Source organism: Grampus griseus (genome assembly GCF_964374135.1).
Source record: "Grampus griseus genome assembly, chromosome: Y".
Taxonomy (NCBI): Eukaryota; Metazoa; Chordata; class Mammalia; order Artiodactyla; family Delphinidae; genus Grampus; species Grampus griseus.
Window position 1 is genome coordinate 4733243 of NC_139016.1, and position 12040 is coordinate 4745282.

At 44.2% G+C, this 12040-nt stretch overlaps 1 protein-coding gene across 1 annotated transcript in view; it reads left to right on the plus strand.

Moving 5' to 3' along the window:
- Positions 1-12040, plus strand: part of LOC309817752 (steryl-sulfatase-like) — a 126610-nt gene that overhangs the window by 27470 nt on the left and 87100 nt on the right. The window lies entirely within an intron of this gene.

The window sequence follows — 12040 nt, forward strand, 5'->3', positions numbered from 1 at the left end:
ACTAAAATTAAAATTTGAAAAAAGAGAAATTCACGTGAGATTGGGGCACTGTGTTTTGGCCAGGCGATGCAGGAATATCCCAAATCTGTCTTGACGCAGGCTCTGCTCCTCCCCGTGAGGGCCCTGAGAAAACTCTGTGCAGACAGGACCTCTGTAGACACAGCAACACTGTCGGCTCCAGCCCTGAACCCCAAAGAACTCTAGCCGGAGGGACTGGACTCTGCATAAGCCAGACGGCCTGCCGTCACTTCCTCACCTGGAGGAAGGGGTGAGGGAGCTCTCTGGAGCCTCTAGCGTAAGGACACTAATCCCATTCATGAGGGCTCCACCCTCATCATGACCTCATCACCTCCCAAAGGCTCCACCTCCAAATAGCATCACATTGGGAGTTAGCATTTCCACATATGGTTTGGGGAACATGCAGACCTCCGGATCTTAGCCGTTTCTATATATGTTTTTCTTACAGAATCCTTCTCTAAATCACTCTTAGCATTAGAGAGGTCATCCAAACCTGGCTTTCTCACCCTTCCTTCCATATCCCAGTGTCATGGTCTATCTGCTCATTATTCTCTGGGACCAAGAACTCTCCAGCTAGGGTGACTCTCCCCAGAATTTTGAGGACCACTCCGGTTACACAGTTTTCTTTGTAGAATTCAGCCAGTTGTAAATGAATGAAAACCTGAGGTGAGCCGTGATGCGTGGTGGATAATGGCACAGCCCTTAGGACTGAAGGTTGAGCAGATTATTAGGCAGAGCAAGAGAGAGATGGCTTCGTCCCACACAGTTGTCTTAACGATAAGTGCCCTGTGCACAGACGTGCCACAGATCCTGGGCCTTCGGGATCTCGCTGGAGTAGTTAGAACGGGAGCAGCAAGGGGAGAATCCCGTTGACGAAGTCACTCAGATGCATTCCAAGTGGAAGTCTACAGGAGGGACGTGCATGGTCATAACAAACGCTGTTACAATTAATTCCACCTGGCTTTATCTATGGGTGGCCTCTCTCTCCCTCTCTCTCTTTTTTTTTTTCAGTGTACCTACTTGATTTTTGTTTTGGTGGGGGGGAGGTGGGCTTGCATGTGGGATCTTAGTTCCCCAGCCAGGGATTGAACCCTGGGCCCACGGCAGTGGAAGTGCAGAGTCCTAACCACTGGAGACCACCAGGGAGGTCCCAGGAGGCATCTCTTAATTACAGAACTTTGAAAGCGCATAAAGAACACTGTTTTAAAAACGCTTAGCCTTCCAAAGTGTAAGAAAGTGCAAGGGAATTAAGCTGTAGCAGGGATTCTCTGCGTTGTTTGTTCACATTTGTGAACGTGCTAGATTTAGCACAGCTCCATCTCAAAAGGCATTTTTCCTTTGCTTTGGGAAAAAAGCAGTTGAGGGTTAAGACAACCTCTTATCTTAAAAGGCAATCCACTCATTGCAGAATGACATTTTACTGTGCTGTACACCTGAAACTAACACAACATGGTAAATCAACTATACTCCAATAAAATTTTTTTTAAATGACATTTTATCAAAGCTCCATGATGTAATATATCTTCCGGGTAGCATGAGAACACGATTCAATATTTGCTCACGATAATTACGAATTATTACGTGCAGAGTATGTGAATTGCTAATCTTCCTTTGTCTTAGAAGTGAACCTTTAGTTGTAGACATCTGGCCACGAGATATTCAGCTACTTAGACTGAAAATAATGCATCAGCAGCAACAAAAATTTCTTTTGTAAATTTGGGAAAACACTGAAGTGTTAACTTTTATCAAACATTGATAGTCACAGACATTTCAACATATGAATACAAGGTGATGTGTATGTGTATGTGTGTAACCTATTTATGAACTGAGATATATATTTTGGCATACTGCTGGTCACTATATATATGTATGTAGTATGTATTTGTCATCCTATATAGGTATGTATAGATAGCAAAGATAGCACTATACAGCTCAGAGTGATCAAACATGTTATGAACAGGTGTATTATATAATTTCAAAATCTCTAGGTGTTCGCAAGTTTTAACCCTTCAAACAGCCAAAAAAGAGAACTTTCTAACAGTGGTCAGAAGACCAGGGCGAGAGTTAATAGTGGTTAACGATTTGGTGTCTCATTTTCTATATTTGGTCTTTTAAAACTAATTACCATCAACAGACAAATGGATAAACAAAATGTGCTCTATCCATGCAACAGAATATGATTCAGCCTTAAGAAGCAAGGACATCGTGACACTGCGACACAGATGAACCTTGACATTGTGGTCAGTGATATAAGTCAGGTGCAGAAGGACAAATACTGTGTGATTCCACTGGTGAGAGGCACCCACAGTCATCAGATTCCTAGAGACAGAAAGGAGAATGCTGGGTGCCAGGGGCTGGGGGAGAAGAAAATGAGGGGTTGTTTAACAGGGACAGAATTTCCGTTTTGCAAGATGAAGAGTTCTGGAGATGGGTGGGGGGGGATCGTTTTCAACAAGATGAATGTACTTAATGCCCCTGAAATGTACGCTTAAAAATGGTTAAGATGGTAAATTTCGTTATGTGGATTTTATCACAGTCAAAAATAATTTTCAACTTACCCAGTGCGTCATGAGTATTCAAATAACGCCACCGTGTATAAAATGAAATAGGATCCTCCCTGCCTGCATACGTGGCCCCGGCCCCCTTTCTAGGCGGTCCCTACAGCCCGCTCTTAGCTGGACAGTTCTCCTCACGTTTGTCTCGGAATGGAGTTGGCGTCCCACAGAGCTGGGCTGTGACCCCCGCCCCATCATTCACTGGCTACATGTCCTCCAGCAGATAACGTCACCTCTCAGCCTCTCTTTGCTCATCTGTAAAATGGGCACAGTAACAGCCTGCGCCGTTGGTTGTGAGAAGTAGGTAGCAATCTGTATAAAACGGGCGCCTCCAGGCTAACAGTTTGATGCCATGCGAGGGGTGAGAGTTGTTTTTGCTGCTTTTTGCCGTTGCTGTCTCATTCTGAAGCCTTCTGCTCTTACTCTTCCAACTGGGGTTGAATTTGTATTTGTCTGCTGCTATGAGCTCCAGCAGCAGGCTCCCTTTCAGCTGCCTTGCCTGGTTGGGTCTTTAAGCCATGGCAGGACCGTTGGTACCTTTGCGTGAGAAATTCCCCAGTTTCTGGACTGGGCCGGCAGGGATCTCATCTCATGCCAAACACAGTCACATCTGTGCCATTAAATCAGCCGGAGCCCAGCCAGGGCACCTGCCTTTTCTGTTTCTCTATCTCAAGGTGAACACTCCGCCTTTGCTGAGGTACCCAGTGCAGTTTGACGCAGCCAGAGATTGACCCTGACGGTCAGCGGCGGGGGAAATGCTTTTCAGGAACTCAAACAGGATGGGCTGTCGCATGCTTTTCAGAGTCTGGTTTTTACAGTTTTCAGGGACTATTTTGCTCTGTGATGATGCTGTCAGAGTCGGTCCCTCTGGTATCTCATTGGAAAACAATGCAGAGGCATTTCCAGGCAGACGTAGAGAACCATCAGGTGTGGGCACAGAAACAGGGTGGGCTTTTAGACATGCCGGGGGCCCTCTTATTGTGTGGGAACGGAGACCTACACAGACAGGGCGACAGCATGGGCATGGCGGGGGCGGGGTCCCATCTGGGTTCCTTGCTTTGCTGCCCTCCCTCCTGTGTCTTGCTGCATCAGCTGGACTCAGGAGCAAGGGAAGAAGTGAGTGAGAGCCATGAGAGTCTTCAAACATCCAGAACTGACTGTCTCCCCAACCGTTCGGAAGATTTCAAATGTCAACAGAGAGGTTGGGCGAGACTTACTTTTTTAAAGTTAACCTTTCTTTATTAATACTCAGCACAGTTCCTTTAACTGTACTGGGTGTACTTGAGTATCCTGAAAGTCACAGACCAGAGTCCCAGCCAGGGTTGCACAGTCACTAAAAACCGGGGTTCGCTAAATAAATACGACGTGAATATTTATATTAGAAAAAACACAGCAATCTGAGTAGGTATTTAAATCTATAGAAACAGCTGTTTAAACACATATTCATTTGGGGTTTTTGCTGCCCTGATGTCAGACTATTTTTCTTCACGGATTTAAAATAGGACATTTATTAGGTAACACTTTGTTAAGCAAATTTCATTGATGATACATAGCTTGGGTTGAACAAAGATGGCATTTCTTCTAAACAAAGTGTGGTTTGCAATGTAGGTTTTTCTCTGTTTCCAATAAGCCTTTTCCGCATCAAGCAACTAGATCGGGGACATTTTGGTTTTGCTGTGGTAAAGTTTCTGTCACGTACGTGCAGTGTTAATATTCTTTTAATGGACAAATTTAATGTAATTACATCTCTAGTTATGAAAATGTTCTTTTCTCTCTCCGCTTCACAATAATTCTGTTTTAGGAATAGCTGCATTCTCAAAAAAGTTTTTTTTTTTTTCTTGCTTTTTTGCCAAATTAAGGTTGTTCAGAAAAATAATTTAGTTTTTGCAGGGGAGACATTACGCTGTTTTTCAGAAGTGAATGTGCTATACTCTTAATATCTTGGAGCACTTTTATTTAACTTTTAAGTACTTTTATCAACTAACTCTTTTAACAGTTTGAAACGTCTTTAGAAGCACTTTGTACTAATCCATGTTTGTGGGGAAAAAATAAATTCTGGTCACTTCAGACAATAATAATTCAAATGCAGTGGGATTGTAAGTGCTATTAAGAAACATAAAATTTGAAACATTCTTTATTGGACTAGGTGGTATTTCTCACATTAGCCTTAGTAATATCTACCCCAGACACATTTTGGACCTATAACTAATGATACATGGTCCCAGTGAGCGAACCAAAACCATCTGGCAATTCGGAAATTAATATAGATATTAATGATTATTAGCGGACTTTTGCCCTATTGGAGTTCAATTAAAAGATTTTACACATAGGGACTTCCCTGGTGGCGCAGTGGTTGAGAGTCCGCCTGCCGATGCAGGGGACATGGGTTCGTGCCCCGGTCCGGGAAGATCCCACATGCCGCGGAGCGGCTGGGCCCGTGAGCCATGGCCGCTGAGCCTGCGCGTCCAGAGCCTGTGCTCCACAACGGGAGAGGCCACAACAGTCAGAGGCCCGCGTACCGAAAAAAACAAAAAAAAGAAAAAAGTTTTACACGTAAACTAACCCTCTCACTGAACAGCACAGAAAATTGGAATGCCTTTTTTTTTCCCAAAGAGCACCCATGTGTACAATGGGTCCTTACTACAGCAACATCCTAACATGGAGAGGATTCAAAATCTTAAACCCCAAATGTTTTCTCCTTTATAGTGCTCTTTGACAGCTAACGGCCCCTGTCTGTTTCCACAGAGCAAAGTTGAAGTACCATTCATGGCCCTCTCTTCCTGACACTTCCTGTCCCGTTAGTTACCGAGGTCTACTGATTGCATCTCAATGCAGTTCCGTTCTCCTCTGCTGCCTGTCCCCACCTACTCTGGGTACCGACATCTTTGTAGGGTCGTGGCCTTTATCTTCATGTCCACTCCAGCCTGTGCCAATCCATCCGCCACAGAGTAGCAGAATGACCATCTCAGTGGAAATCAAACCTGCCTGTCCCCCGCCTCCTTAAAATCTTTACTGTCTCTCCATCACTTCTGGATAAAAATGAACGTCCTTCGTGTGCTGACAGTGCCTTCCACGTCTGACCCCTGCTCTTTCTTAGACTTTTCTCCGCCCTATAGTGAGAGATCTGCATGGAAAAACGAAAACAGCATCCAGGACACAGAGTCATAGGAGTGCTGTGCATTCAGCTGTTGACACAAGCATAGGAAAAAGAAAAACCTGGAGAGAAACACAGGACCTGAGTGGTTCTCTGAATGGTTGGTTTGTGTGTTTTTTCTTGTGTACACTTAGAATATAAGTAAATACAGAATGAAGAAAACATTATTTGAAAAGAAATCATATTTGATTTTTGTGTACAGTACAAGCGTAGTAGCCCGAAGCAGGTCTCTGAGTAGCTGGATTTGGGGCTGAGACTTACTTAAGATTCACACAGAGTCTCAGTTTCACACCATTTAATCTCTTTCACACGTGTCTGCCATAAGAACATTTATTCCTCTTCTGGTATCTTCAACTTTCAATTGTAAAACAAAAATTCATTTTTCACATGGTGGGTGAGCTGAGCCATGTGTCTTTACTTTTTATTTCATTGATTTTTGCTTCGGGAGTGAGCTTGGTCTTTTTTTCATTAACTTTCATTGGAGTATAGTTGCTTTACAGAGTTGTCTTAGTTTCTGCTGTACAGAAAGGTGAGTCAGTCATACATACACCTATAGCCCCTCTTTTTTTAGATTCTTTTCCCATAGAGCCCATGACACAGTATTGAGTGGAGTTCCCTGTGCTATACAGTAGGTCCTTATTAGTTATCTCTTTTATATATAGTAGTGTATATATGTCAATCCCAATCTCCCAATTCATCGCACCCCACCCCCTTTCCCCCTTGGTATCCATGCATTTGTTTTCTACATCTGTGATCTATTTCTGCTTTGCAAATAAGTTCATCAGTACCATTTTTCTAGGCTCCACCTATAAGCAATATTATACAGTATTTGTCTTTATCTTTTTGACTTACTTCACTCTGTATGACAGTCTCTAGGTCCATCCATGTCACTGCAAATGGCATTATTTCATTCCTTTTTATGGCTGAGTAATATTCCATTCTATATATGTACCACATCTTCTTTATCCATTCCTCTGTCAGTGGACATTTAGGCTGCTTCCGTGTCCTGGCTATTGTAGATAGTGCTGCAATGAACATTAGGGTGCATGCATCCTTTTGAATTATGGTTTTCTCCAGATATATGCCCAAGAGTGGGATTGCTGGGTCATATGGTAGCTCTATTTTTTTTTTTTTTTTTTTTTTTTTTTTTTTTTTTTTTGCGGTACACGGGCCTCTCACTGCCGTGGCCTCTCCCGCTGCAGAGCACAGGCTCTGGACGCGCAGGCTCAGCGGCCATGGCTCACGGGCCCAGCCGCTCCACGGCATGTGGGATCTTCCCGGACCAGGGCACGAACCCGTGTCCCCTGCATCGGCAGGTGGACTCTCAACCACTGCACCACCAGGGAAGCCCTATTTTTAGTTTTTTAAGGAACCTCCATACTGTTCTCCATAGTGGCTGTACCAGTTTACATTCCCACCAACAGTGTAGGAAGGTTCCCTTTTCTCCACACCGTCTCCAGCATTTATTGTTTGTAGATTTTTCGATGATGGGCATTCTGATTCTTGTGAGGTGACACCTCATTATAGTTTTGATTTGCATTTCTCTAATAATTAGTGATGTTGAGCATCTTTTCATGTGCCTCTTGACCATCCATATGTCTTCTTTGGAGAAATGTCTGTTTAGGTCTTCCGCCCATTGTTTGATTGGTTTGTTTGTTTTTTTTTTTTTTTTTTTGATATTGAGCTGCATGAGCTGTTTGTGTATTTTGGAGATTGATCCCTTGTCAGTTGCTTTGTTTGCAAATATTTTCTCCCATTCTGAGGGTTGTCTTTTTGTTTTATTTATGGTCTCCTTTTCTGTGCAAAAGCTGTTAAGTTTCATTAGGTCCCATTTGTTTATTTTTGTTTTATTTTCATTACTCTAGGAGATGGATCAAAAAGGATCTTGCTGTGATTTATGTCAAAGAGTGTTCTGCCTGTGTTTTCCTCTAAGAGTTTATCTGGCCTTACATTTAAGTCTTTAATCCATTTTGAGTTTATTTTTGTATATGGTGTTAGGGAGTGTTCTAATTTCATTCTTTTACATGTAGCTGTCCCGTTTTCCCAGCACCACTTATTGAAGAGACTGTCTTTTCTCCCTTGTATATTCTTGCCTCCTTTGTCTTAGATTAGGTAACCATAAGTGCGTGGGTTTATCTCTGGGCTTACTATCCTGTTCCATTGATCTATATTTCTGATTTTGTGCCAGTACCGTACTGTCTTGATGACTGTGTAGCTTTGTAGTATAGTCTGAAGTCAGGGAGCCTGATTCCTCCAGCTCTGTTCTTCTTTCTCAAGATTGCTTTGGCTATTCAGGGTCTTTTGTGTTTCCATACAAATTGTAAAATTTTTTGTTCTAGTTCTGTAAAAAATGCCATTGGTAATTGGATAGGGATTGCATTGAATCTGTAGATTGCTTTGGGTAGTATAGTCATTTTCACAATGTTGATTCTTCCAATCCAGGAACATGGTATATCTCTCCATCTGTTTGTGTCATCTTTGATTTCTTTTATCAGTGTGTTATAGTTTTCTGAGTACAAGTCTTTCACCTCCTTAGGCAGGTTACTCCTAGGTATTTTATTCTTTTTGATGCAATGGTGAATGGGATTGTTTCCTTAATCTCTCTTTCTGATCTTTCATTGTTAGTGTATAGGAATGCAAGAGATTTCTGTGTATTAATTTTGCGTCCTGCAACTTTACCAAATTCTTTGATGAGCTCTAGTAGTTTTCTGGTGGCATCTTTAGGATTTTCTATGTAGAGCATCATGTCATCTGCACACAGTGACAGTTGTACATCTTCTGTTCCAATTTCGATTCCCTTTATTTCTTTTTCTTCTCTGATTGCAATGGCTAGGACTTCCAAAACTATGTTAAATAAAAGTTGAGCCATGTATCTTTAAATTACTTATATAAATTCCTCCTACTCATTAATAATGAAACATCTTCTTAAAATACATTCAGCATGACCTTCTGAGCCACCAGCATGGAACGCTTTTTTCAGGTCCTCATCAGCACAGCTGAACTTCCCATCTTAAACTACTGCACTTTGTATTAGTTACCTACTGCTGTGTAACAAACAGCCCCCAAGCTTGGCAGCTCAAAGTGACACACATTTGTTATCTCACCATCTCAATGGGTCAGGAACCCAGGCACAGCTTACCTGTCTCCTCTCCTTGGATCAAGGTACCAGCCTGGATGGTGGTCTCATCCACTGGTTCAACACTGGTTCAACAGAGGCAAGCTCTGTTTCCAGGCTCAGTAAGATCCTTGTAGGCAGGGTTCAGTTCCTTGTAGGCTGGTGGCGTGAGAGTCTCATGTCCTTGCTGGCTCTTGGCTGGAGGCCTTCCTCAGTTCCTCATCATGGGGGTCTCTCCAATGTGGCAACTCAGTTAATCAAAATCCAGCAAGAAGTAGAGTCTGCTGGAAAGACAGAGATCATAGTCGTTTGCAACCTCATCACAGAAGTGATGTCACATCACTGTTTTCATCTTCTTTTAGTCAGAACCAAGTTGCAAAGTCCAGCCACATTCATGGGGAGGGGATTATGCAAGATGTGAGTACCAGGAAGGGTGTCATCCGGCCATCTTTTAGTTGGCCTCCCACATCTTCATTTAAAGCTGTGTGACTGTACTTATTAGAGTCTACACAAAATTATAGTAATGCTGCTGATAACTGCAGCCAACAAGTACTGGCACCTACGAGTCCCTTACTGAGTCATAGTGCTAAGTATATCATGTTATCCTCACAATAATCCCCATTTTACAGAAGAAAATGATGACAAAGAGGCTAAGTAAATGTCCTGCGGTTTCACCACTGTAAAGCAGGGGAACCAGGATCAGAACTCATCTGCAGAAGCCACATCTGTCACTTGTTTCAGTGGCTTCATGGAAGATCTCGTTTGGCCACTTGGAGCCTTGCAGGGTGATTCAGTGTCTCATTCAACCATGAAACCATCACAAGACCATCATGGTGTCTTTTAGCCAATTTTTACCTCATAGGCATTTGTGGAAATGGATTTGGTTAAATTGTCAGTGAACGGCTTTTAGCTGCAAAGCTATCGAAAGACAAAAATTCTCCTAACAAGTTACATTTGTCTGGTACTTTATCATTTTGGAAACACTTTATTTCTTTTTCTTTTTCTTAGAAGGAGGGAAAGGGGATATTCTCTTTTTTTCCAGCTCAGTTGAGGTATAATTGACAAATAAAATTGCGTATATTTAAATATGGTGATTTGATAGACATATACGTTATGAAGGGATTCCCACTGTCAAGTTAGTTAACGCATTGGTCACCCCACACAGTTAAGACTTTTTTTTATTGATAGAGTGCTTAAGATCTACTGTTTAAGCAGATTTCAAGTATACAATACAGTGTTATTAATTATAGTTACCTTGCTGCACATTACTTCCCGGAACTTATTCATCTTATAACTGGAAGCTTATACCCTTTGAGCAATATCTCCCCATTTCTTCTGTGCCACCGCCCCCCGTCCGCCCGGGGCAACCGCAGTTATACTCTCTGTTTCTATGAGTTGAACTTTCTCTTTTTAGACTCTACATAGGAGTGAGATCATGCGGTATGTGTGCTTCTGTTATTGGCTTATTTCCTTTAGGATAACGTCCTTCAGGTTCACCCATATTGTCACAAGTGGCAGGATTTCTTTCTTTTCCAGGCTGAGTAACTTTCCATTGTATCACATTGTCTTTATCCCTTCATCCGTGCGTGGACACTAAGGTTGTCTCTGTGTGTTGACTATTGTGAATAATGCCGTGACGAACATGGGGGTGCGGGGATCTTGGTGTCATGGAGACCCTTTCTTTCCATCTTTTTATGGGAGGTGGGCTCTGTGTCATCAGCTGAAAGTTCTCTGCACTGAAAAAACAAACAAAACAAAACAGGCGTTTATTTGACTGCCCAACCGCAGAGATGGCATCTCGGTGAAATGTGGATGAGTCACCCATGCAAGGAGGTGGCCCAGGCCTCGTAGCGGCTGGCCTGAGCTGCTACGAGACCCTTGACTCTTCATTCTGCCCTCATGCCTCTACTCCCCGACAAAGACAGGCCACCAAAGAGAGCACGCGGGAGACAGGAATGAGAGAGTGAGCTCTAGAAGAGCGCGTTGAATGGTCACATTTCCCTGGTTCGTTATCTTTAGACAAAGGGCGCCGAGTTTGCCTTTGTGAAAAGATCCTTGAGAGACAGAGAGGGGAGACTGAAAGTAGGTCAAGAGAGAAAGGCATGGCTCCAAGTTACCCACGCACTCGGGGTGAGGGTCCTTTGATCTGGACTCAGAAAGGCAACTGGCAAGATGACTGGTCGGAGAGCAGAACATCTGATGAAAAGGTGTGGTGGGGAGAGATGTTCCACGTGGACCAGAGACAGATAAGTCACAGGTGAGGCAAGACGAAAAGGAATGCTCAGAGCCTAAGGTCCTCTTTGAAGAGCCTCTTTGAGCTTGTTGCCTACATGCCTAGGAATGCAAGGGCTTCTGTGACCGACAGGGACACGGGATGGCTGAGGAATGTGATCTGTTAGCATTGAAGATGTACTAGTGGGTGCAAAGGAGAAAGTCAGTTGCTCAGATGGGCTGGAGCTTCCGAATCCCTCCACAGAAGCCAAGCTGCCCGCCTATGACAGCAAGGGAGTGAGTCGTCACCGTGTACCTACAGGAGCGAAGGTTTCGCCGATGATTTTACAGATGATGAAGAGGGTGATGGGCCGGCGGTGACTCGGTGGTGCTGCACTGGGGGTGACTTCATGCCCCAGGGGACATGAGGCAGCGTCGGGAGACTTTTTGGTGGCACAAGTCAGGGTGGGAGGGTGCGCTGCAGGCATCGAGTGAGTGGGTCCAGGGGTCCCGGCACAGCACAGCTCCCATGACAGAGAACTGTCCCGTTCCAAGGGGGCTCCAGGGATGAGGGCCTGCACATCTTTAGGGGCTGGGCTGTCTTTCCACATCCCACTCTAGGTGAGGATCCGTGTTACGGAGAGCAAGGGGGTGCAGTAAAAGAAGAGGACCACGTGAGGGTGGCTGGGTTGGCGTCCGGGTGTCCTCTGGAAGCAGCACCCGTGTTGTTTGCTCCGACGAAACTCTCATGGGATTTCTGCTGCATGTAGCCATCATGCCTCCTGTGGAACCCCACAGCTCCCGTGGAGTTTGCACATCCCAGGCCCCTTCCCGCCCCCGATGAGTTCCTGATGCCGCAGGTTCTGCTAAGGTTTCCTCTCGTTTCCCTAAGTCCTGAGTTCTCTCGAGGTGAGCGATAGCTCAGGCCATCCCTCGGTCTGGCCCCTTGTTCCGGCCCCGAGAATGTTGAACCCCACCCAAGGGGAG